Raw genomic sequence first — 24,567 nt, 5'->3', positions numbered from 1 at the left:
GAAATTTTGTTCATTAAATGCCAAAGAAGCTCGAATACGGCTCAGGTCATCCAGACGTGATCTCGACAATTGTGCCAATGTATCTGGCTTCGAGGCTGGCGCTCCCAATCAGTGAAGACAACTCCTGTGGGACACGAGATGGGGACCTTTGCTCAGCCCTCAGCCAGTAACCTAATCACGAGTTTCTAGTCTCGTGATAATGAAAAGCATTTGTCTGTGAGCTTTCTTTTCTTCTCTGCTATTGGTTCTTCTAAATCACACTTGGAACCCCAACTACATGAGCCTTCTCTTCGGCTGAAACAGCTGAATCTACGTGGAGCCAGTGGAGAGGAAGAGAAAGATGCCAAGGTCCAGCGGAGAGAAGGGCGCACACACGCACACACACACACAGCTCACCTTCGCTAGGCCTGGGGGTCGCTTGTCTGCTGTTTCTCGATGTTCACGCTTTTCCCTCCATTCCGTAAGCCGAGAAAGAAGGCCCTTGGAGGAAAATGTGAGATACCTTTTTACAAACATCCTTCATTGCCTCAATTTATGGACATTGTCAGCAGAGCTTAGCTGCTCCCACTTCCACCGCAATTGACAAAGTGGGAAAGCTGCCTCCCTGTCTTGTACCTGGCGAATGAGCAGGGCCCCCTGTAATTTAAGGCTCGGATTCCACATGCAGCTCAGCGTGGCCAAGACCCAGATTTCAGTGACACTTTTTATCCTCAGTTTCAAGATGTGCACCTGTTGCCCTCATTACTTAGGCTCTCCGGTTTGATAGTGCCGGGACTTATCCTAACGAATTGTGACAGCCTGGAGTCTTATGAAAGACGTAAGCATTGTATTTGGTTTCTTATTTTCTGGTTAAGCATGAATGTAAGGTACCAGATGCGTAACAATATCGATGATTTCCTCCTTATTTGTTTCGGTTCCTCTCGTTGCTGCTTTACAAGCATTCTGAGCACCAGGCATAGGCTCTTCACAGCCTCGTGTCAGTGTGGGGTCAACACCAGCCCAGGCACAAGGAACTCAGGTGAAGAAAACTTCATGGTACACGGCATGCGCAGTGAAACTCTTGCTACTTTTGATGCTCTCATGCCGATCCAGGACTCAGGACCAAGGGCCGTCTATCAGGTCCTGCTCAACCCCTTCCATCTCAAACTGGCCCAACACTTAGAAGAACCACTAAAAAACTATGAGGAATGACATGATCAAAATATTATAAGTAAATAAAAGTAGTATTCCAAAATATCCTGAGGTAATAATCCACAGGAAAGCAAGAGAAGAGAAACATAGAGAAGAAACGAAACAAATAATATAATGGCAGATGTAAACCCTGAGTTTCAATAATAATCCTACATGCAAAGAGTCTAAGTACACCAATTAGACAGAATGGATAGAAACACACACCCAACTGTATGCCATCTTCACAAAATTCACTGCAAACTTAAGTACATAAGTAGTTTGAAAGTAAAAGGATAAAAAAGATACATTATGCAAAATTGAAAAAGGAATGACTATTATGTCAGATAAAGTAGACTTCAGGGCAAAGAAAGTCACTAGGGATAAAGAGAAACATTACCTAATAAGCAAAGAATAAATTCAGCAACAAGATATAACAATCCTAAATACATATAAATATGTGTATGTATACGCACACACACACACAAAGAAAACACTGAAAGAATTTAAAGGAGAAAGAGACAAATCCACATTTGTACTTAGGGACGTTACCACCCCTCTGTCAGCAACTGATAGAACCTCTGAATGGAAACCAGCAAGAATATAGAACTGAACATCATCCACATCATTTAGAGGACATATTACCCAACAACAGCAGAATGCACACTCTTTTTAAGCACCCATGGAACATTCACCAAGATAGACCAAATCCCAGAAAAAAATTTTTTAATTTATCAAATTAAAAAAAACTGAAATTATATAGTTTGTTCTCTGATCATAATGGAGTCACACTAAAAACCAGTGGCAGATGGAGTTATGCTACATATTGATGACAGAAAGACAAAAGGAAAATCTTCAAACATGGAAAGTAGTCAACACTCCTAAATAATCCATGGGTTAGGGTTAGGGTTAGGTTAAAGAGAATCCAAAATGAAATTTTAAAATAAATTAAGTTGAGGAGTTCCCATTGTGGCCAGTGGTTAACAAATCCGACTAGGAACCATGAGGTTGCAGGTTTGGTCCCTGCCCTTGCTCAGTGGGTTAAGGATCCGGCGTTGCCATGAGCTGTGGTATAGGTTGCAGACGCGACTTGGATCCCACGTTGCTGTGGCTCTGGCATAGGCTGGTGGCTACAGCTCCAATTCGACCCTAGCCTGGGAACCTCCATATGCCATGGGAGCAGCCCAAGAAATACCAAAAAAGACAAAAAATAAAAAATAAAAATAAATAAATTAATTAATTAAGTTGAATGAGTGTAAGCGCAACATATCAAACTTTGTAGGATGCAGCTAAAGCAGTACTAAGAGGAAATTTATAACACTAAATGCATACATAAAAAGGAAAAACTCAAAACAATTTTCTAAGTTCTTACCTCACAAAACTAGAAAAAGAAAAGCAAAATAAACCCAAAGCAAGCAGAAGAAAGGCAATAATAAAGATAATAGTGTAATTCAAAAAAGCTGAAAATAGGAAACAGAAAAAAACAGTGAAACAAAAAGCAGCTCTTTGAAAAATCTCAATAAAATCTATAAACCTCTAGCAATACTGACAAAAATAAAGACAACTCACCAATCAAGAATTAAACAGGGAATATCATCACAGATTCTTCAGACATCAAAATGATAGTAGAGAGGACACTGTAAAATTTATACTCATACATTTGACAACTTAGATGAAATGGACCATTTCTCAAAACCTGCAAACTACCAAAACTCAGCCAAGATGAAAAAAGAGAAGCTTAGTAACCTTAGCAGTCTTATCCCCAACAAAGAAATTAAATTTAGAAATCTCCAGACCCAGATGGTTTCACAAGATAATTTTATCTAACATTTAAGTAAGAACTAACACAAAATTTTATAGAAATTTTATACAACCTCTTACAGAAAATAGGTGAGGAAAAATGCTTGCCAACTCATTTTGTGAGGCTACTTACTCTAACAGGGAAAGCAGAGAAATATAACCTCCCTCCAACCCCCACCCCCCAAAAAAACCCCAAGAGTACACAGCAAGTACTGAAAAATCTGTCTCATGAACACAGACTCAAAAATTCTCAAAAAATATTAGCAAATCCAATCTGGCCATGTATAAAAAGATTAATACACCATGACTAAATAGAATTTCTAGATATTCAAAGCTGGTTCAAAAATCAATGTAAATCACCATATCAACAGGCTAAGAAATCAATTGATAGAGACAAACCATTTGCATAAATTCTATCCCCAGTGATATAAAGTCTCTCAACACACTAGGAATACAGAGCAACCTTCTCAACCTAATAAAGAGCATCTATAGAAAGTCCACAGCTAGTATCACATTTAACGGCTGAAGAATTTTCCTTTAAGGAAAATTTTCCTTTCCTTTCTTTTCCTTTAAGACTGGAAGTGAGGCAGGGATGCCTGCACCCCCTCCCCTTCTTCAACATGATATTGGATGTTCTAGTGTAACAGAGGAAAAATAAAAAGCCCTTCAAATCTTAGGGAAGAAATAAAACTGTGCCGTAAATGATATATGGTTGTCTAAGTAAGAAATCCTTTATTAGCTGTGGGAGGCTTTTTGGTAGATTGCTCGAGATTTTCTACACAGGAAAGTATATAAAATAGAAGCCAATCAAATGCTGATTACAAGAAACCAAAGAAAACCTAAATAGTTGGAGAGACTTACCCTTGGAGAAATCAATTATCCACAAGGTTTAATGGGATCTCTCCCAAAAGTCCAGCAAACATTTTGCAAACTTACACAAACTTACTCTAAAGTGTATATGGGAAGGGAAAGACCCTAGAACAGTCCCCCAAAACCTGAAGAAGAATAAAGTAGGAGGGATTGGAATCCTTCTTCCCAATGTCAGGGCTTACTCTACAGCTACAGTTACCATTCTGTGATTGACATGCTATAGGTAGGGGGTTAGGAAAAAAGGTGGACGAAACAGGCTAACGAATCAAATTCTGAAACTGACAAAGGTGCAAAAGCAATTCAATAGCGGAGGGATTGCTTTTTCCACAAATCAAATTGGAGCAAACTGACAAATGCAGGCAAAAAGGAGGGACTTTTCTCAGGAAAAGAGTAACGAATCAAATCCAACAATATATTTAAAAATTTTACACCCGTGACTGAGTGTGATTTATCTCAGGTATGCAAGTCTGGCTCAACATTCAAAAAATCAATTAATGCAATCCATCACATCAATAGATGAGATAGATGCAAAAAAAAAAAAATCATTTGAAAAAATCTAATACTCATCATAATAAAAACACTCAGCAAACTAAGACTAAAAGGAACTTCCTCAGCAATAAAGAACATCAAAAATCTACAGCCAACTTTGTACTTAATGGTGAGAAACTAGACGTTTTTCCCCAAAGAATGGGAGCAAGGAAAGTATTTCCCCAGCACTGTACTGGAAATTCTAGCTGATGCATTAAGAGAAAAAAAAAACACATAGACGGAGAAAGAAGACGTATTAATTCTTTGTTCAGATAGCCTGTCTGTATAAAAAAATCCAAGAATTGACCAAAAATGCCTTGAACTAGGTAATTATACCACAGTTAGAGGTACAAATTTAATATAAAAATTCAACCACTTTCTGATATATCAGCAGTGAACAATTGAAATTTAAAGTCAAAAACACAATCCCGTTTATTTATTTATTTATTTTGTCGTCTTTTTGCCATTTCTTTGGCTGCTCTGCGGCATATGGAGGTTCCCAGGCTAGGGGTCGAATCGGAGCTGTAGCTGCCGGCTACGCCAGAGCCACAGCAACTGGGATCCGAGCCCCGTCTGCAACCTACACCACAGCTCATGGCAACGCCGGATCCTTAACCCACTGAGCAAGGCCAGGGATCGAACCCACAACCTCATGGTTCCTAATCGATTCATTAACCGCTGCGCCACGACGGGAACTCCCACAATCCCATTTACATTAGCACCGAAGAAAGTACTTAGAGATAAATCTAACAAACCATGTACAAGATCTATATGAAGGAAACTACAAAACTGATAAAAGTAATCAAAGGAGGTTTAAATAAATGGAGAAATATTTCACATTTATGGATAAGAAGATTCAATACATTAAGACATCATTTCTTCCCAAATTGATCTATAGATTCAGTAGGAGCCCAATCCATTTTGTGATTGCCAACAGATTTTATACTTTCTATGAAAAGGCAAAAGAATCCGGTAGCCTACGCAGTAGTGAAGAAGAAAAAGTCAGAAGCCTGACACTATCCAAGTTCAAGATTTACTGTGAACCTACCAAAGTTAAGGCAGTACTCACTGTAAAAGACATGCATAAATCAATGAACCAGACTAAAGAGCCAGCACGTAAAACCCACACAAATACAGGCAACTGATCTTTGACAAAGGAGTGAAGGCTGTTCCGTAGAGAAAGAACAGTCTTTTCAAGAAATCTTGCTGGAAAACGGAACATCTTTGTGTAAAAAAAAAAAAAAAAAAAAAAAAAAAAGGAAGAAAAAAAGTAGATTTAGGAGTTCCTGCTGTGGCACAACAGAATCAGCGGCATTGTGGGAGCGCTGGGACACAGGTTCCATCCCAGCGTAGCTGCCGCTTAGGTCTTGACTGTGACTCAGATCTGATCCCTGGCTAGGGAACTCCGCATGCCTCAGAGCGGCCAAAAAAGAGTAAGAACATGTAGATTTGGGCCTCAAAGTTTCACAAAAATCAACTCAAAATGGACCATAGACCGCAATGTGAAAGGCAAAACTACAAGACTTAGAAGAACATAGGAGAAATCTAGGGGACCGTGGTTTGACAATGCCTTTGTTTTTTTCTTTTTTGGCTTTTTAGGGCGGCACCTGCGGTATATGGAAGTTCCCAGGCTAGGGGTCCAATCCGAGCTACAGCTGCCAGCCTACACCACAGCCACAGCAACACTGGGTACGAGCCACGTCAGCGCCCTACAGCACAGCCCACGGCAACGCTGGATTCTTGACCCACTGAGCGAGGCCAGGGATGGAACCCACATCCTCATGGATACTAGTCGGGTTCGTTTCAGCTGCGCCACGACGGGAGCTCCCAAAGCATGTTCTTACCCTATGACTCAGCAATCATGCTCCTTGGTATTTACCTGAAAGAACGAGAACTTGTGTCCACACAAAGACCTGCACACAAATGTTTCTAGCAGCTTTATTCACAATTACCCAAACTCGGACGCAACCAAGATGCCTTTCAGCAGGTGCTGGATGAATAAACGGTGGTCCATCCAAATGATGGACTATGATTCAGTGCTGAAAAGAAACGAGCCTTGACAAGACAGGGAGGAAACCTCAACACGTGTTACTACGCGAGAGAGGCCAATCTGAAAAGGCTACACCCTGTGTGAATGTCCACGACATTCAGGAAAAGAAAAAGCAACAGAAACAGTAAAATGATCCTTGCCTGCCAGGCGCTGAGGGGTGGGAGGAATGAAGAGACAGAGCACAGAGGGCAGGGGCAGTGAAAATACTCTGCGTGATGCTGGAGCCGTAGGTACGTGACGTCACACATTTGTCAAAACTTGTCGAATGTGCACCACAAACGTGAGCCCTGGTTAAAAACAATGAAGTGAGGAGTTTCCATTGTGGCTCAGTGGTAACGAACCCGACTAGTATCCATGAGGATGAGGGTTCGATCCCTGCCCTCGCTCAGGGGGTTGAGGATCCAGTGTTGCTGTGGCTGTGGTGTAGGTCGCAGCTGCATCTCTGATTCAACCCCTAGCCTGGGAACCTCCATGTGCCACAGGCGTGTCCCTAAACAGACAAAAAAAAAAAAAGGTGAAATGTGAGAGCTTTACCTTAAAGGATCTGGATTCGTTTTTCTTTTTCATTCTCTGCAGGGTAACAATCCAGCAGTCATTTGTTACGACGGATAAGGTCAGCACACAGGGAACCCTTGCTCTGCACAGAAGAAGGTGTGTAATTTATCAGACCTGGAAGACTCTTCCACGTGTTGCAGGAAGGGCCCAGGAACCTGTCAGGTGCCAGAGGGCCACGGCCAGGGCCCATGTCTGGACACACGCCATCATAACAAGCCTGACATGCCTTGTGCTTTCTTTTAAGTTACCCATGTTAACAATATCCCGCATATCTGTGCCCATTTCTGGGTGCCATTCAATTTGCCCGAGTTTACCTCAGAACGCTGCAGTGCATTTACCGCACAGCTGATGCCAAACTGATGACCTTGCCCCAGAATCACTATCTCTAATTCCTGCCAAAGCTGTTGCCACATCAGTTATTGCATTTTCACTGGTGTTTCATCTTTCTTAAATTATTTACCCTTGAGAATGTATCTTTATTGCATACACCTGTGGGTGACATGCAGAATGTTTAAAAAACAGTATTGCCCAGACCCTAACAGCCCAACCAGAAGCTGGCTGTCCCTGGGGTTCAGCTGCTGGATTCTGGCCTGGACTGGGGACATAGGAAAGATTTCTCAGGGGCAGTGGCTGTTCATCGACCTGCATTAAAGCATTTTGATGTGGTGAGAACTCCAATAGTTGTGCCCACTCAGACGGACCCGTCTGCGGCCCTGTGTGGCCTTGGGGTATTTCACTTACAGCAGAAATTCCTTTTGCTTGACAAATTCCCCAAATCCCACTTTTGTCCCCCAAACCGTATAAACTCCAGGCCTCCGCAATTCCTGGCCTAGCCCTGGTGCTGTGTGACCTGCTTACACATGGGACAGTGAATTTGGGCTTGGCCTGTCTATTAAATGAGTTACATTTAATTCCTTTTTTATTTTTAGGAAAAAAAATATGGCTAGAATTCTTCTGCTTCCCCTAAATGGGTGTCTTTGAAGCAGCCTGTTTTAGAGACCGCTGACCCCCAGGTGTCCGGTTCAGGATTAGGCTTCTGTGTGCAGGGAGCGAGCTCTTACCCAAAGGGGCAGCCACAGTGGCAGGGGACCAGATCTCCCTGCGCCAGCAGGCCATGCAACGCAGCAAAGTCCTGCCTGTGATGCGCCAGGGAGCAGCGACTGATTCTGCGTGTTACCTGTTTCATGAACCTGCCGAATCGAGAGGAGATGCGAAAGGAAGTAGGTGTCTGCCCTGTGGGCGTTTGCCAGCAGCAGAGAGCAGGATGCCCGAGGATGCGCGGCAAAGGTCTAGGTGGGCAGCTGGGCAGCGGGGAGAAAGGGAAGGCGGGAGCCAGGAGAGAGCGGGGCTTCGGGTGCTCTTTGAAGGGAAGGCTTTGAACAGGTGAGGAAGAAAAACGAGGAGTAAGTGCTGGGAAAACCCTTAAATCCCGGAATGCAAATGCCAAAGTCCGAGGGTGGGGGCGCCCTGGGCGGACGCGGGCGGCAGAAAAGGGTCCGACTGTGCCCAGCAAGCGGCTGGCGGACCGGGAGCAGGACGCCGGGGTCCCTTGGGAGGGCGGGTCTGCTGCGAGCGGAAGGGGGGCGGGAGGGCGGGAGGGGGGCTGCGGTTCAGTGAGGACCCCGCTCCCGGGCCCCAGGCTCCCCCAAAACCGAGGGAGACTTGCCCCACCCCCACCCCACCCAGGCCCTTTGCAGAAGGGTTTGCAGACCCTGCAAAACAAGCTAGACGTCCCAAGTCTCACACTAACTGTTGACTCCAATGAGTCCGTGAATCCCTTCAACTTTTCCCCCTTATTTTTTGGTTCCTTCTAAGGGATACAGCTGATGTAAATATGCCCAGAGCCTGGGCCCTTTCAAGTTGGTTTCCTTAATCAAGCCGAGCAGATAAATGGGGTGGGGAGGCAGTCCCGCCGGGCTTCCTGTTGTTCTAGCATTAACATACCTACGCCCGGATCAAAGGGAGCCCCGCCTTCCCGCGCTCTCCGCGGGGGAGAAAAAAGTCTAATATCATTAAAAATAAGCTGCAATTTGGTATCCTCTGCAACGGTGACAGTGTGTGACCTGGGATGAAGGTTTATGGCGAGCAGCTGACTCAGACCAGCGGAGGGTTCCTCCTGCAACTTCTCTGTAGGAAAGTTGCTGTCTCCTTATCTTCGAGGAGGACACCTTCTCAGATGCTCTGACTTCTGAAGAGGTAGAAATCATTTGAAAGGTGGACGCCTTTTCGGCTCCCTCCCACACCAAATGCAGTTGAATGCAGTTGGCCCAAAGCTGAAATATTTCATTTAACAGGTAACACGACCCCAGGTGATTAACTACGAGGACAGAGTCAAAGGAGGTCCTAAGAAAAAGGGCATTTACACACCAGGCAGCAGGTTCGATGACACGTACTGTCCACACCCATCAACACTGCATGACGCGCGTTTGCTCAGACCCATGCCCCACGCCGGCCGTGCAGGCCCCTGCCGAGCAACGAGGGGCCAGAAGCCGGTCCCCAGGAGCCCAGAGGTCCTCAGGGGACACAGATGCTGTTAACCCAAGAGCCACAGAAACGCGCCTGCAGCTGCAGCTGGGTGAGCGCTCCTGGGGGTGGACCCCAGGCCTGGGGACCTAGAATAGCAGGAGGACTGGGCGGCAGGCAGGAGGAGGGGGCGGTGGAGGAGGGGGGCAGGGGGGAGCAGGTACCAGGCTCCCCGTGAGCAGGTGCTCCAGCCACTTCAGGACCCGAAGGCCAGTGAGAGGGGCTGAGGCCGTGGTGTCCATCAAGATCAGGGGTTTTCATCTTGATTTTAAGAGCAGCCCCATGAAGTGTTTTGAAGGGGAGGCTGACGTAATCCCAGGTCTGTTCTGAAATCACCATCCTGATGAAAATTGATGCAATGAGGTCAAGAGTGGAGGCCATTGATCCAGGTAACAGATGACAAAGGCCAGGTCCAGCTGGGATGGGGAGTTGGAGAGAAGGCTTGGGCCTCGTTGATGCGGGGAGTCTGGGCTGACAGCCTCATTGATGCGGGGAGTCTGGGGTTGGGGGTGGAGGAGGATCAGGGGCGGGGCAGGAGGGGGGGAAGGAGGAGAGGGAGGGAGGGACCGGAACCGTCGTCCCGTCTCTGGCTTGTGTGACAGTCCCTCGGTGCTGTCACACTGACCTCATGAGGACTTAGCATTACACCCAGGGGGCACAGGTCGGAGGAGGGGCTTGAGGACAGGAACTCCCAGTGCTCACAGCTGACGGCCGCTGGTTCCCCCACAGCCACCCTGTGCCGCCCCCACTTCATGAGCACCCCGAATGTCCCTGGAACCCCACTGAGCCCCCAACCACGTTAGCCTGGGATGCCCTTTGAAATGTACCAACGGGCACTGGCCAGGCTGAGCTGAATGGCAGGACCTCCATCCGTGTGTGACCGTGGCTCTACCCACCATCGGGTGATGGTCGTCAGAGGTCCTCTGTGTTTGCTCCCTGCAGAAGCCAAGTGTAGGCATAGCCAGAGTTTTATAACTTAATTAACTACTTACACAATCTGGAAAAACAGGACTGTGAGAGGGAGTTATTCTAAGCAACAAACCTACCGTGCTAACTGCTTTGGGAAGCTCGATTAAGGTAAGTCAACTAAAAGACCACCAACAAATGCGGTCAGGTGAGAAGACACGAGTCTGAAAAGGATTCTGTGCTCAGGTTGGGGGACAGGAGTGTGTAAGTAATCATATAACCCTCGATCGAAAATGCAGACAATGCATCCAAGTTGTTGGTGATGCAAGAAAAACCCCAGGAAACTAATCGGAGACCCGACTCCAAGGAAAAGGCTTGGCCCCATCAAAGTTGTTGAACGAACCTATGATTGTGTATTTAGCTTTAAACATGCTTATATTAAATGAGTCAAGAACAAACCCACTTTTTTTTTTTTTGTCTTTTGTCTTTTTAGGGCCACTCCTGCTGTATATGGAGGTTCCCAGGCTAGGGGGCTCATCGGAGCTGTGGCCGCCGGCCTACACCACAGCCACAGCAACTCGGGATCTGAGCCGCATCTTAAACTTACACCACAGCTCGAGGCAAGGCCAGATCTTTAGCCCGCTGAGCAAGGCCAGGGATTGAGCCTGCGTCCTCATGGATGCTAGTCAGATTAGTTTCCACTGAGACCTGACGGCGACTCCCTAAACCTACTTTTTTTTTTTAGCAGCCACACTCAAGGCATGTGGAAGGGCCAGGGACTGACCTACGCCACAGCTGTGGCAACACCAGCTCTTTCAAACCACCTCACCAAGCCAGGGATCACACCCATGCCTCTGCAGCCACCCGAGCCACTGCAGTCGGATTCTTAACCCACTGTACCACAGAGGGAACTCTGAGATCAATCTTTACATGATATTTGCCTCGAGACGATAAAACAGCATAAAGGAAAAACTGAAACATTTAAATGACTTAAGAATTAAAACTATCCATTACTTCCATAAATTTAAGATATATAAGCATTAAAAGGTAAATGACAAACATCATTTTTGCAACTCTATGGCAGGCGCAAGGTTAATATTCTCATGAAGGGATGGTGCAAATCAAAAAGAAATCAGACTATCATACACGCCTGTGTGCACACACACCCCCAAAACGGCTGATACTGAAAGTGACCTATGAAAAGCGTGTCAATGAAATAATGGAAGTGTGTTCTCTCTCACTAATAAGAAAGGAAATGCAGAACTAATCATTTTCTATTTGCAATATGAGTAAAAAAAAAAAAATTTTTTTTTTTTTTGATCGAAACTCATCCGTGTTGGCCAAAGTGTGAAGCTGAGTGCTCTCGTATTGTTGAGAAGACAATTTCGGCATTCAAAAAAAAAATTTTTTTTAATGGCCACAGCCGGGCCATATGGAAATTCCCAGGCCAGGGACTGAATCTGAGCCACAGCTGAAACCTGTGCTGCAGCTGCGGCAACACCAGATCCTTTAACCCGCTGCTCCTGGCCCCAGAGACCCGAGCCTCTGGTGTCCATTCCTAACCACAGCGGACACTCCAAATCTTTAAGATACAGCATGTTTCTTAACTCAGAAACTCCTCTTCTGCTGCTGCTGCTTCTTTCGTAGCAACTCCACTTCTGAACTTTCATCCCCTCTTTCTCCTCTTATGTAACAATTTCTGCCAGCGCTGAATGCTTCTCAGGCCTTAAGGCTAAATCCTCCTCCAGCCTTAGCCTGCCCTCAGAAGCCACCCTGGCAAAATGCCCAGCATGCTCTGCACCGCGGTAGAGTCACTTCCAAATGGGAAAATTGCTTGTTGGCTGGTCCCCTGCAGCCACCAGGCACCAGGCACACCAGCAGGATGTCTTTTGCCATGGGGTCCCCAGCCTGGGGCACAGTTCCTGGCTCCCCACGAACATGATGGATCAGTGGCTCTTTGCAGAACTGTCATGATAAATATAACATGATTATGATCCAACAGCAAGGGGAGAGGAAGCAAGAGGTGACTGAACCCAGCAGCTGGCGCTCTGCGTGCTGTGAAGTGTGACACACACTCTCCCCGCCCGAGCGGTCCAGCAGAAACTTCTCCCTCTCCACACACTGTCCCAAGTAGCAGCCACTGGCCACTCGGGCTGTTGAGCACTGAGATGTGGCTGGTTCAAGCGTGGGACTAGGTTGTTAACGTTAATTTAAATGTACACAGTCGCACGTGACCCGTGGCTACAGTGCTGGACAGAAGAGATCAAGGCCACTCGCCTTATTTTTCCAAAGGTGGGAACCGAGTCCCAGGAAGTTAGTGGATTGGTTTGAAGTCTTAAAACTACGTGCTGAGAAACCAACGTCCTAGGTTTTGGAATTGTGAGCATGCGTGGCAGCTTGGCATCTAGGTCAATTTCCACCCCACTAGAAAGGGGGCAAGTATTTATGCCCCCAAAAGGTTTTGAGGAAAAGGTAAGAAAATTGTGAGATTCTTTGTTCTCTCGAAATATCATGCTGGCCTGGAAACAGCCTTTTGTAATGATCCTAATTCTTATTATTTGTCTTTCTAGGGCCACACTCGCAGCATATGGAGGTTCCCAGGCTAGGGGTCCAATTGGAGCTGCAGCGGCCAGCCTACACCACAGCCCCAGCAACACAGGATCTGAGCCACATCTGCAACCTACACTACAGCTCATGGCAATGCCAGATCCTTAATCCACTGAGCGAGGCCAGGGATCCAACCCGCATCCTCATGGATTCTAATCGGGTTTGTTGCCCCTGAGCCACAATGGGAACTCCCCCTGATTCTAATTCTTGTTTTAACTGAATAGCAAAGATGCTAGATTTGATCCACTTTGCCGACATTTCATTAAAAAGGAAGATAAGATCCATGGTCCAATGAACACAGTTCCACCTGGAACTCACAAAGCTGTCAGATACGAGGTATGGTATGTAACTGGACAGGAATCCTTCATGCGTGTCCCACGCGCAGGGTTCACCTCGGAGACTCAAACCCCAGAATCCAGCAGGGCCGCCTGAAAATCAGCACAGTGGGACTCGGACACACACAGACACACAGACATACAGACACACACACACACACCCCGGGACTCTTTATGCCAAACGTATAAAAGTGACCGAGCAACTAAAATCCTGGACTCCTCTTTTAAACAAAAGGTGAAAACTGCTGAAGGCAACATGGAAAGGAAAAGCACTGATGGAGACTAAAACTATGAAAATAAAAGGACCCCGCAGCGCCATAGTTTCAGCTCACTTTCTTAGCAGCATTCCTTGAAGAACAGAAGCAAGAAAACCCAATGCCGAGGGGACATAAGGGAAAGAGGAGGGGGCTTGGGCATGGCTCGTCCCTCTACCCTTAAACTTGAGTCCAGAGAGCCCTCTGTATGCTGGCGGGGGTGCATTTCAGGGCTCGTTCGCATCATCCTTTAATATACACCTCGGGTCACAGTACCACACGCGTCATCGGCTGCTTGCAGATGTTGCCCCTCTGACATCAAAATGCTGAGACCCACGTAGCCCTACGTGCTGGGAGGAAGTGGGTCCTTCCTTGTAAAGTGAGCAGATAGTTGCTCCCGACAAACCTGGGACACCAATTTAAAAAGGAAAAAGGAAGTGGTCAAAGTCATGCTTTTTTGTAAACTTCAAAGGTTGCCTCTCCCTCCCCCGTCTTTACATTTTACTGTCTGGGGAGCTGACTCGTCTGCAGCTGTTGGCAGAGACTGTGTTCCGTGGCGTCAAACCTGCCTCCTCACGGCCCATAAAATTACAGCAGGGAACCAGGAGCCGCAGGTGTGGGAGGCAGCGGCCAGGATGTCCCCTTTATCATCTCCCTGACACCCCATGCTGAGCTGGGGGGAGAGCCAGCTCCCTGCCTGTGAGCCGCGCCAGCCCAGCTCACAAAGCTTTTAGCTCCTAAAAAGGATTCCAGAAATGTCCCTGCTCCAAGGGCTGGGGCCTGGGGGAAGCCAGAGTCCCACAACCACACACCCCTCCAACCTTAGGTCCGTGCCACTTGCCAGCAAAAAGCTTCCATGCGATGCTTGTCCACCAAGACTCGGAAGGCGGGAAGCAGACCAAAGCCAGATTCACCCAGACGCTTAGACCCCAAGATTTAAAAGTGTTCTCAGCAGTATCAGATACCATAACAAAATGCTTCTGAACCCCACAAGACCTGCTTCTCTTTCTTCCTCAAACCAGGAGACGAATGAACATCACACATGTAAGAAGTCACTTAGTAAGAACGTGATGCATTTTGCCCTCTTCCTCTTCTTTTAGTGATAGAAGAGATTGAGGATTACAGACTCCGTGCTAGTCCACGGTCATCAAACTTTGCAACCCCCTTGCTCATACTGCCTTATGGAGTAGTGCCAATATTTTGAAAAAGAAGGGGAGGAACAGAAAAGAAATTTATTTACTGCAATTTTAAACTGTTCATACAGTTTGCAATTGACAGATTGAGAAACACACACTTAAAAGAAATGGAAACGTGGTGGCAGCATTTTGCAAAAAAAAAGAGAGAGAGAGAGAGAATGGAAAGGGGACAGGACAATCTTGAAGACAGTCTAGAAGGCACGCACGGGGGGGGGGTGGTCTGCAGCATTTATTAAGCCCCCACTGTGTGCGGAGGAGTGAGCACCTCGTCACTTCCAGGGGAGGGGGCAGGAATGAAGGAAAAAGCAGCAGGAAAGAAATATGAGGAAGAAAGAGTCCTGGGTTTGCCCCCAAGGACACTATAATTAGGGCTACCCAACAAAACACAAAATGGACGCAGACACATTTTAAAAGTCAGCAGCCAGGGAGTTCCCGTCGTGGCGCAGTGGTTAAAGAATCCGACTAGGAACCATGAGGTTGCAGGTTCGATCCCTGCCCTTGCTCAGTGGGTTAACAATCCGGTGTTGCCGTGAGCCGTGGTGTAGGTTGCAGACGCGGCTCGGATCCCGCGTTGCTGTGGCTCTGGCGTAGGCTGGCGGCTACAGCTCCGATTCGACCCCTAGCCTGGGAACCTCCATATGCCGCAGGAGCAGCCCCAGAAGTGGCAAAAAGACAAAAAAAAAAAAAAAAAAAAAAAAAAAAAAACTGTGCATGGGGGAGTTTCATTGTGGCTCCGTGGGTTAAGAGCTGATTAGTATCCATGAGGATGCAGGTTCAATCCCTGGCCTCACTCAGCAGGTTAAAGATCCGACCTTGCTGTGAGCTGAGGCTGAGCTGAGGCGTAGGTCCCCGATGCAGCTCGAATCTGGTGTTGCTGTGGCCGTGATGGAACGCCCATAGGTTGCAGGTACAGCCATAAAAAGACAAAAACAAAAAAACAAACAAAAAAAAAAGTCAGCAGCCAGGAATTTCTCTTAAACCATTGCATTGTTTTCATTCTTTAATACTGTGTCTGCATTCTACACACGGCATGGTCATAGAGTTAATAGCTTTGATGGGTTCTATCTGTTGATGCCACTCTAAATTCAACAGAAAGCTGGTGGGCTCAGGGCGGGGTGACCCAAGGAAGCATTTCTGTTAAGCTGATCATATAAAACCCACCTCTCAGAATTGGCGTCGCCCTTTCAATACTGCAGGATTAGATGAAAATAAGAAATGCTATTAGAGGGCAAGCGTTTTCTGAGAACCTACCGTGGCAGGCACTGGTTTGGGCTCTTAAGATAAACACAATAAAGCCTGCCGTTTAAACAGAAGGAAGAAAGATCACAGAGAAGGGGCTTTGGTACTTAAACGGATTCCAAAGGTACATGGCATATTTCCATTCGTTTTTTTTCTATCATTTAAGTTCATGAGAGGAGAATCACTAACTTCCTAAATCAGAAGAGTGCCAACACTAGCCAAGTATGTGGGTTTTACCCTTTTTTTTTTCTTTTTTAGGGCATTTTTTTAGGGTGACCCCTGCAGCATTTGGAAGTTCCCAGGCTAGGGGTTGAATCAGAGCTGCAGCTGCTGGCCTACGACACAGCCACAGCAATGCCAGACCTGAGCCAGGTCTTCAACCTACACCACAGCTCCCGGCTACACTGGGCCCTTAACCCACTGAGCGAGGGCAGGGATCAAACCCGCGTCCTCATGGCTAGCAGTCAGGTTCGTTACCACTGAGCCACAGTGGGAACTCTGGTTTTTATAGTTTTAAAGGGTTGTTGAAAGAGAGAGAGAGTGGGAGGGAGGGAAGAGAGAAAGGCAAAGGAAGAACCACCACGCCACAGAAATGAACGTGTCCTGCAAAGTCCATGGCTGCCATCTAGCCCTTTGCAGAAAATACTGGCCTCGACTGCAAGAACCTCAAGAAGAAAGGCCATGCCTCTCAGCTGATCGTCTTCCTGTATCTTCTCAGGGCTTCAGATAGTTGAGGGTTCAATGTTTAATTTAGATTAATTTTAAATCTATTTCTGAATTCCTGGTTTAGCATTGATTACGTCACATTTTTCTGAAAAAGGGAATCAGCCCATTACACACTTTAATAGTGTTTAGTGCCATTGATCTCTGAAAGGACTTTCTGGCCACCCCACCTCTTCTAACCCAGACATCTTATCGGCTTCCAAGAAATGCCTATATTGGAGGATCTGCATTTTTAAGAACCGTGATTTCTTTTTTTTTTTTTTTTTTTGTCTTGTTGTTGTTGCTATTTCTTGGGCCGCTCCCGCGGCATATGGAGGTTCCCAGGCTAGGGGTTGAATCGGAGCTGTAGCCACCGGCCTACGCCAGAGCCACAGCAACTCGGGATCCGAGCCGCGTCTGCAACCTACACCACGGCTCACGGCAACGCCGGATCGTTAACCCACTGAGCAAGGGCAGGGACCGAACGCGCAACCTCATGGTTCCCAGTCGGATTCGTTAACCACTGCGCCACGACGGGAACTCCAGAACCGTGATTTCTAATTGCAGTTAAACCACAAAGATTGTTTCATCTGGGGACAAAACTACTTTTCCGGTATAATGGAAGACAAGCCTTTATTTAATCACCAAATCATGTCTGTGCGTTTAAGCAAAATCTCAGCCTCTGTGGACATCTGCAAGGAATAAACAAGGAGGCCGTTACTAAGTGAGGCCGTGGATAATCTGCACGTCACCTTTTTCATCACTTTTTAGGGTGGGTACATGACTCATATGGAATTTCTAGAATTTTTACCTTAGGCATTTTATATGACTTTTAAACCTTTGGGGGAATGAAATGGGAATTTATACATTTTTGAGAAATTAAGGCAAAACAAATCAGCCCGGGTTTCTGCACGCGTAGGTAGAGGACCAAAAAAGAGCAAATGAGGTAAGAAGGAAATGCAGTTTGGATTTTCCTCCTTTTATTGGTGACGTTTGCTCAATCTAAACATAACAACACGTGTTTTCCTGGAAGTGGGCAGAATAAAAGTTGATCCTTGATCTAAGTGGAGGATACGGTTAGTCCCTAAAGCCAATGACTCCATTTGGCTTATGCCCTTTTGAGGTAATGAGTGCCATTTGGACGAGCCAGGACTGCAGCCACATTCCACAGGCCGGGGACCGGCGGGGACAGCACTGAGTTAGACAACAGATCACCTGCGGGCGGGAGGAGCCGGGTCTCAACAACTCCACGCTGCCTGCCCCGATCAGGCAGCTGCGTGCAAAATTCCCAGCTGAAGCCAGGAAGTGAAGACCAGAAGCTGCTTCTCCGTCTGCGTCATGGCAAAAGGAGTCCGTCGGCGGCAACTCCACACTTGCCCAGGGTTTAGTTTTCAATCCCTTTGCATGGAAGCAATCAGAGACATTTCTTTGTGGCCCCGGAGATTCTGTCAGGTTGAAAAGTTTGGGGGAGAAAAGCTACAAAAAAGACCCAAGTAACTGTTTGTGGAAGAGTATGGGAGTAACTCTGGGAACAAAGGCTTGCAGACCATGTCCAAGGAATTGGGGGAAAGGAACAGAGGCGCGTGAATGCTGCTCTCTCCTTATTTTTACCAAAACCATGCAGGTGAGTGTGACGCCGGGAGTGTTCACGGGCAAACAGTTCACTCCCCTCCGCAGGAAGTGACTCACACACCCCAGGAAGGGGACCCTGGCACAGAAAACCCTGCAAACAAAACCCACCGTCACCTTTGACTGGACATCATCGGTCTATTGTCCTTCGACCAAACCTCCCATCCCAGCTCCATGTGTAAAAGAGTAACATTGTACGTGGCATCGATGGGATATGGAATTTTTTTTTTTTTTTTTTTTTTTTTTTGGCTGAACCCTCAGCATTTGGAAGTTCCCAGGTCAGGGATCAAACGTGAGCCACAACAGTGACAATGCTGGGTCCTTAACCCGACAGGCCACTAGGAAACTCTTGGAATTATCTCTTAAATTCACAAAACAAAGAGAAAGTGGCTGTGGCCCCCCCTGAATGCAGAATTTACTCTGAATAATGACAGACTCAGAAGCAGACGTACAGGGTAGTCATGTTCTCCTTCTCTTGCTTTCTATTCTTTACTTCATATTTCTAGCAGGGCTGTTCTTATTATTATCATGTTATTATTATTATTATTATTATTATTATTGCTATTGGCTGAGGCATGCAGCGGCTTGATGTGGGATCTCAGTTCCCAGACCAGGGATCGAACCCGGGCTGCAATGTGAAAGTGCCGAATCCCAACCACTAGACGACCAGGGAACTCCCAGGGCTCTAAATTTTTTTAATTGAACTTGGAGATATAAAAAAAGAAGAAAACATATTTAATGAGTGGTAAGTTGGTGAGAGTATAATTTAATTTGTTTAACTGAACTCTTTAATAACCGCCTGGGGTAGGAATTACTGCTCCCATTTTTTTTTTAAGGCCACACCCGCGGCATCTGGAGGTTCCCAGGCTAGGGGTCGAATCTGAGAAACAGCCACCAACCAACACCACAGCCACAGCAACATGGGATCTGAGCCATGTCTGCAACCTACACTGTAGCTCTCAGCAACAGCAGATCCTTCACCCACTGAGCGAGGCCAGGGATGGAACCCACATCCTCATGGATCCTAGGCAGGTTCGTTACCACTGATTCACGACAGGAAGTCCAAACTGCTCCTTTTTTTTTTTTTTTTTTTTTTTTTTTTTTGTCTTTTTGCCATTTCTTAGGCCGCCCCCAAGGGGTCTAATCAGAGCTGTAGCCACCGGCCTACACCACAACCACAGCAACTCGGGATCCGAGCCGTGTCTACAACCTACACCACAGCTCACAGCAACACTGGATCCCCAACCCACTGAGCAAGGCCAGGGATCAAACCCACAACCTCACGGTTCCTAGTCGGATTCGTTAACCACTGAGCCACGACGGGAACTCCCAACTGCTCCCATTTTAAAGACAGGTCAACAGCTGGGGCAAACAGAAAGGTCTTACCCAGGAATTGGAAGAAGCAGCCTCAAGCCCACATCTGGCTGACTCAGAATAACTCAACACCATTGCACATTGCAGTCTAAGATGTTTCCCGACAAAGCTAAAAGAGTAAAGCGCTCTGAGCAGAACTGAGACTCTCCCAGGTGGCGGCAGTGAAGAAGCTGAAAAACGCCCTCTCTCTTTGCCCTCTGACTGCGGAGAATCTGAATTTGGACTCAGCCCAATGGCAGGGATTGTGTCTCGCAAGTCACTAACCTCGCTATGAAATGAAGCTGTGAAACTGCAGATCCCACGGAAGGGCCCTTGCGATGCCATCAATCCTGGGGACCAGTTGTAAGCTGTCGCCACACCTGTTATCAGAGAGCATCCTCACAACCCAGGATGGTGGCTCAGGAGTTCATCCATCCATCCATCCATCCATTCATTTATCCATCCATCCATCCATCCATTTATCCATTCATTCATTCATCCTTCATTCATTCATCCATCATCCATCCATTCATTCATTCATTCATTCATCCTTCATTCATTCATCCATCATCCATCCATTCATCCTTCATCCATCCATTCATCCTTCATTCATCCATCCGTTCATTCATTCGTCCTTCATCCATCCATTCATCCATCCATCCATTCATCCATCCATCCATTCGTCCATCCATCCATTCATTCATCCATCCATCCATCCATCCATCCATTCATTCATTCATCCTTCATCCATCCATTCATCCATCCATCCATCCTTCATCCATCCATCCATCCATCCATCCATCCATTCATTCCCTCTACTTCTTTTTTTTCCCCTTTTTGGCCTCCCCCTCAGCATATGAAAGTGCCTCTGGCCAGGGATAAAATCCGAGTCAGAGCAGCGACCTACACCACAGCTGCAGCAATGCCAGATCCTTAACCCAGTGTGCCACAGTGGAAACTCCCTCCCCATTCTCATGACATATTGTGTCTTGCTAATTCTGTGCCTGCAACTGTATTAGAACTTAGATACATAAAGATAAAAAAAAGACCGAGTTCTGGCCTAAAAATACAGTCTCACATACAGATTAAATGAGAAAACAAGGTGAACAAAAGCACACTCCAACCTGAATCCACACAACCTGGTAATAATTAGCATTTCCGAAGGAAAATAAAACACTTCAAAGGCAGAGGCCCCCAGTGATACATGCTAATAATCACTTATTTTTTGGTTCATTATCCATCTCCTTGTTCTTTCCACTCAAAAAGCCCACGTTTTGGTCTCAAGCGTCTATTACCGCTTTTGAACGAGCGTGAAAGTCTGATCATTTCTCTCCAGCCAAAGTGTGTTCTTCACAGCAGAAGAAGAGATTTCCTGAAGTGGAATCTTCGACCACAAGAAAAGTTTCTAGGAAGAAAGATGACTCTCAGAAACCGTCCCTGAACGCTAAGCATCATCACAAACACACACAAACGTGGTGCCGCGCTGAGCCGGATCCCGACGGCGGGAGGCTGACGACCGCCTCGTGGAAAACGCATGCGCCGTGGAGCTGCTGGGGCTGCGCATGGACCCCGCTCAGGAAGCACCTGTCGGAGCCCAAAGGGGCAAGCTCGGGGGAGGGGGATTTCGACCACGCAGGACAGAACCGGCGGAGACGGCCTCCGTCACCTCCTTTTGAACCAGATGAGAATGCGATGCAGCTGGAGTGGGACCCTGTGCAAGGGAGCCTCTGTCCCTAAGGGTTAAATCCCGAGGTGGGAGATACAGCTGCCCCTTATCAAGTGCACACGTGGGGTCGACAGAGGGAGAGCGTTTCCGCAGAAGCTGAGGAAAAATGACATTTACTAACCAGAAAAGAAACAACTCAGGAGGCCCCACAAGGACCCCAGGTGCTCCTGGCAGAGGAGTCCCGGCACCAGTGCTGCTCGTGGGCCAGCCGTGGGCAGGTGCAGAAGCAGAAGAACTGGCCGAACATATCCAGGCACTTACAACCTACTCCATGGACTAAACTGAGCAGGATCCGGGAGTTCCCTGGTGGCTCAGTGGGTTAAGGATCCAGCATTGTCACTGCTGTGGCTCCGGTTCAATCTCTGGCCTGGGACTTTCCACAGGCTGTGGGTGTGGCCAAAAACTTCTTTAAATAAAAATAAATAAATTGCGCCGAAGCAAACTGGAGAGGAGAAAGCATGTCATCAGTGGGATCCGCCTGGGAAGGCTTGTGGGAGGCGAAGCGTGAGCGGCCCGAGTGAACAGTCTGCATGGGTGGAGAGGAACAGCAGAGGCCTCCAGGGCTGGGGGGGGGGTGGCCAACCCAGGGAGCCCAGGTTACCGTCAGCCTTGAACGCTGGGTCTGACAACATCCACCACTCAACAGCCTTCATGGGTCCAGGCTCGCGATTGAGAAACCGAGTGATGAAAGAGAATAAAAAGAACATTTCTTAGTGAATACCCAAATCTTTTCATTTATCCATCAAGAATTTCCTGGATGTCAGGCACTCTTGTAAGACCGTGGGGATTATAGAAAACACTACATAGAGTGAGAAAGAAACTCTAGAGTTAAGGGTAGAGAAAAACACAAAGGCAACAACCACGGGAAACACAGACTGTGTTGGAAGTGGCACGTGCTAAGAAGGGAAGACCGAGCAGTCGCGGGTGAGTTAAGTCAGGCTGGGGAGGCAGAGGCGGTGGGAAAACGCCGCCTGGTTGCCTTGGTGCTGCCTTTTGTGTAAAGACCTGAAGGAGGGAGGGAGTGTCATGGGGACGTCTGGGGGAGTCATTCCTGGAAAAGGGACTTGAGTGCAAAGGCCCTGGGGTAGGAGGACGCCCACGCCCGCTGTGTTTGAGGAGCAAGGCGTCTGGTGGGGCCCAGGAGCAGATGGCCAGTGGGGGACATGAGGGGAACCCAACTTCCCTTCACAGCTCAGTAGCATCTTTAGACTTATTTCTGCTCACCTCACACAGTAAGTAAATCCCCTCTCAGATTCTGGTTCCTTCGCCCCAAGAAGGGATTTAGCAGAAACAGCAAGTGGTTCAAAGTCCTCGGAAGGCCTCCTTCGGCAGCAGGAAGCCTCTTTTAGAAAATCCATAAAGCAGGGGACCCAGGCCCCACGTGGACAGTGAGGCCCGGGCTTCTGTCCTGATGATCAAGGAATCCACAAGGAAGTCACCCACCAGGAGGCTGCCAGTTAAGGAGGTGGGTTTCTCTTAAGAACATCCCCGGAAACAAGGCGTTTTTCTCAGATGCTCCAGGGACCGCGGGGACACCCTTCTCCCCACCCCCAGCTCCTGCGCCCTGACTTGGCCCCGATGAATCAACGAGGAAATCTGGGTTTGCAGCTGCTTTAAGGACACTCGAACGGGGGCCTTCAGGAGTCCAACCTGGGGTCTAAAGATGCCTCCATCCTTGCCCTCGTCATCAGCAGAAGGACTAAGTGCTCCCTAAAACCAGCACCTTGGCTTTTTACCAAGAAATACTGAGTCTGATGCACAAAAATGAAGATGTTTTAGGAACAGACAGACCCCAAGTATGTTTGGCAAAATAGCTTTGACTTGAAACAGGAAGTAAAGTGAACAGAAGGGTTTAGCAGTCAAGGCAGGTGCTCCATAGGGCCTCAGACATAAAGGGCCAACAGCGGTGGAAGGCGGGTGGCTCTGCCAACACCTGCTCCATGCAGAACTTTAAGGGCCCTGAAGGCTGTTTATGGCCTGAGCACCTAGGACTCAGCCCCACGGGCTCAGGCAGAAGCCACTCTGCATCCACACCGCGTCCTGGGACAGACAGCGTGCAGCCTCTTCTTAGGCAACTTTATTTTTCATGCCAACACCACCTGTTCCTGGTAAGAGCCAGGCAGGGTCTTTCCACCTATGTGACAAACTGAAAAGGGAGGAAACTCTTTGCATCGCCAACAATTTGCTGCTGAAATTGCAAGAAAAATGGGAAGAACACCCCCCCCCAACCATCACGCCCTCTTCTGTCTATTCTAGGGGGTCATCCAAACCCCGCGGGACCCTGCAACTCCAGAAATTCTTTACGAGGCCAATCATAGGAGCTGCAGGAAGAGCTCTGTATTTTTACCGCTAAGGAACATCTTTGCCAAGGTAATGCTAAGGCATTCCTTCCACATTTAATGAAGATCGTTTCGGGCGCGTATGAAGTACAGACTGAAGCTGATGAAAGGGAGGACAGACCAAAACACCGAATTGCTAGGAGCCCACCAGGGAGAACATAAAGAGAGAGCGTGTATTCTCATCGACACTTTCTCATTAGCTGTTCCTTCCAATCCCTTTAGACCCTTTGTTGTACGGGGCTTGTTTTTTGGTTGGTTTGTTTGTTTTTTTCTGTCTTTTTGCCATTTCTTGGGCTGCTCCCGCGGCATATGGAGGTTCCCAGGCTAGGGGTACACCAGAGCCACAGCAACGTGGGATCCCAGCCGTGTCTGTGACCTACACCACAGCTCATGGCAACGCTGGATCCTTAACCTGCTGAGCAAGACCAGGGATCGAACCTGCAACCTCATGGTTCCTAGTCGGATTCACTAACCACTGCGCCACGACGGGAACTCCTGGGCTTATTTTTAAGGAAGGAAACCCAGCAAAATCAAATTGCACATATATTATCACAGTTAAAAATTACTACTTCTCAGAGTTCCCACTGTGGCTCAGCAGGTGGAGAACCCGACTAGTATCCATGAAGATGTGGGTTCGATCCCTGGCCTCACTCAGTAGGTTAAGGATCTGGCATTACCGTGAGCTGCAGGGTAGGGTGCAGACGAGGCTCAAATCTATCATTGCTGTGGCTGTGGTGTAGACCAGCAGCTGCAGTTCTGATTGGACCCCTAGCCTGGGAACTTCCATA

The 24,567-nt window shown here is 47.4% G+C and overlaps 1 long non-coding RNA gene across 5 annotated transcripts in view; it reads right to left on the bottom strand.

Annotated features, from left to right (window-relative positions):
• The window catches only part of LOC102157949, an 82,901-nt gene that overhangs the window by 18,565 nt on the left and 39,769 nt on the right, over positions 1–24,567 (bottom strand). For 3 of the 5 annotated variants that reach the window (XR_002342239.1, XR_002342236.1, XR_002342237.1), the window contains exon 4: positions 397–480. This is a non-coding gene — a long non-coding RNA (uncharacterized LOC102157949). Of the gene's footprint in view, positions 1–396; positions 481–6,949; positions 7,053–24,567 lie in introns of all 5 variants that reach the window. The other 2 variants (XR_002342238.1, XR_002342240.1) reach the window with 1 other exon arrangement.

The sequence above is a fragment of the Sus scrofa genome, chromosome 1, assembly GCF_000003025.6.
Source record: "Sus scrofa isolate TJ Tabasco breed Duroc chromosome 1, Sscrofa11.1, whole genome shotgun sequence".
NCBI lineage: Eukaryota > Metazoa > Chordata > Mammalia > Artiodactyla > Suidae > Sus > Sus scrofa.
This window is presented reverse-complemented; position numbering and strand designations above follow the sequence as displayed.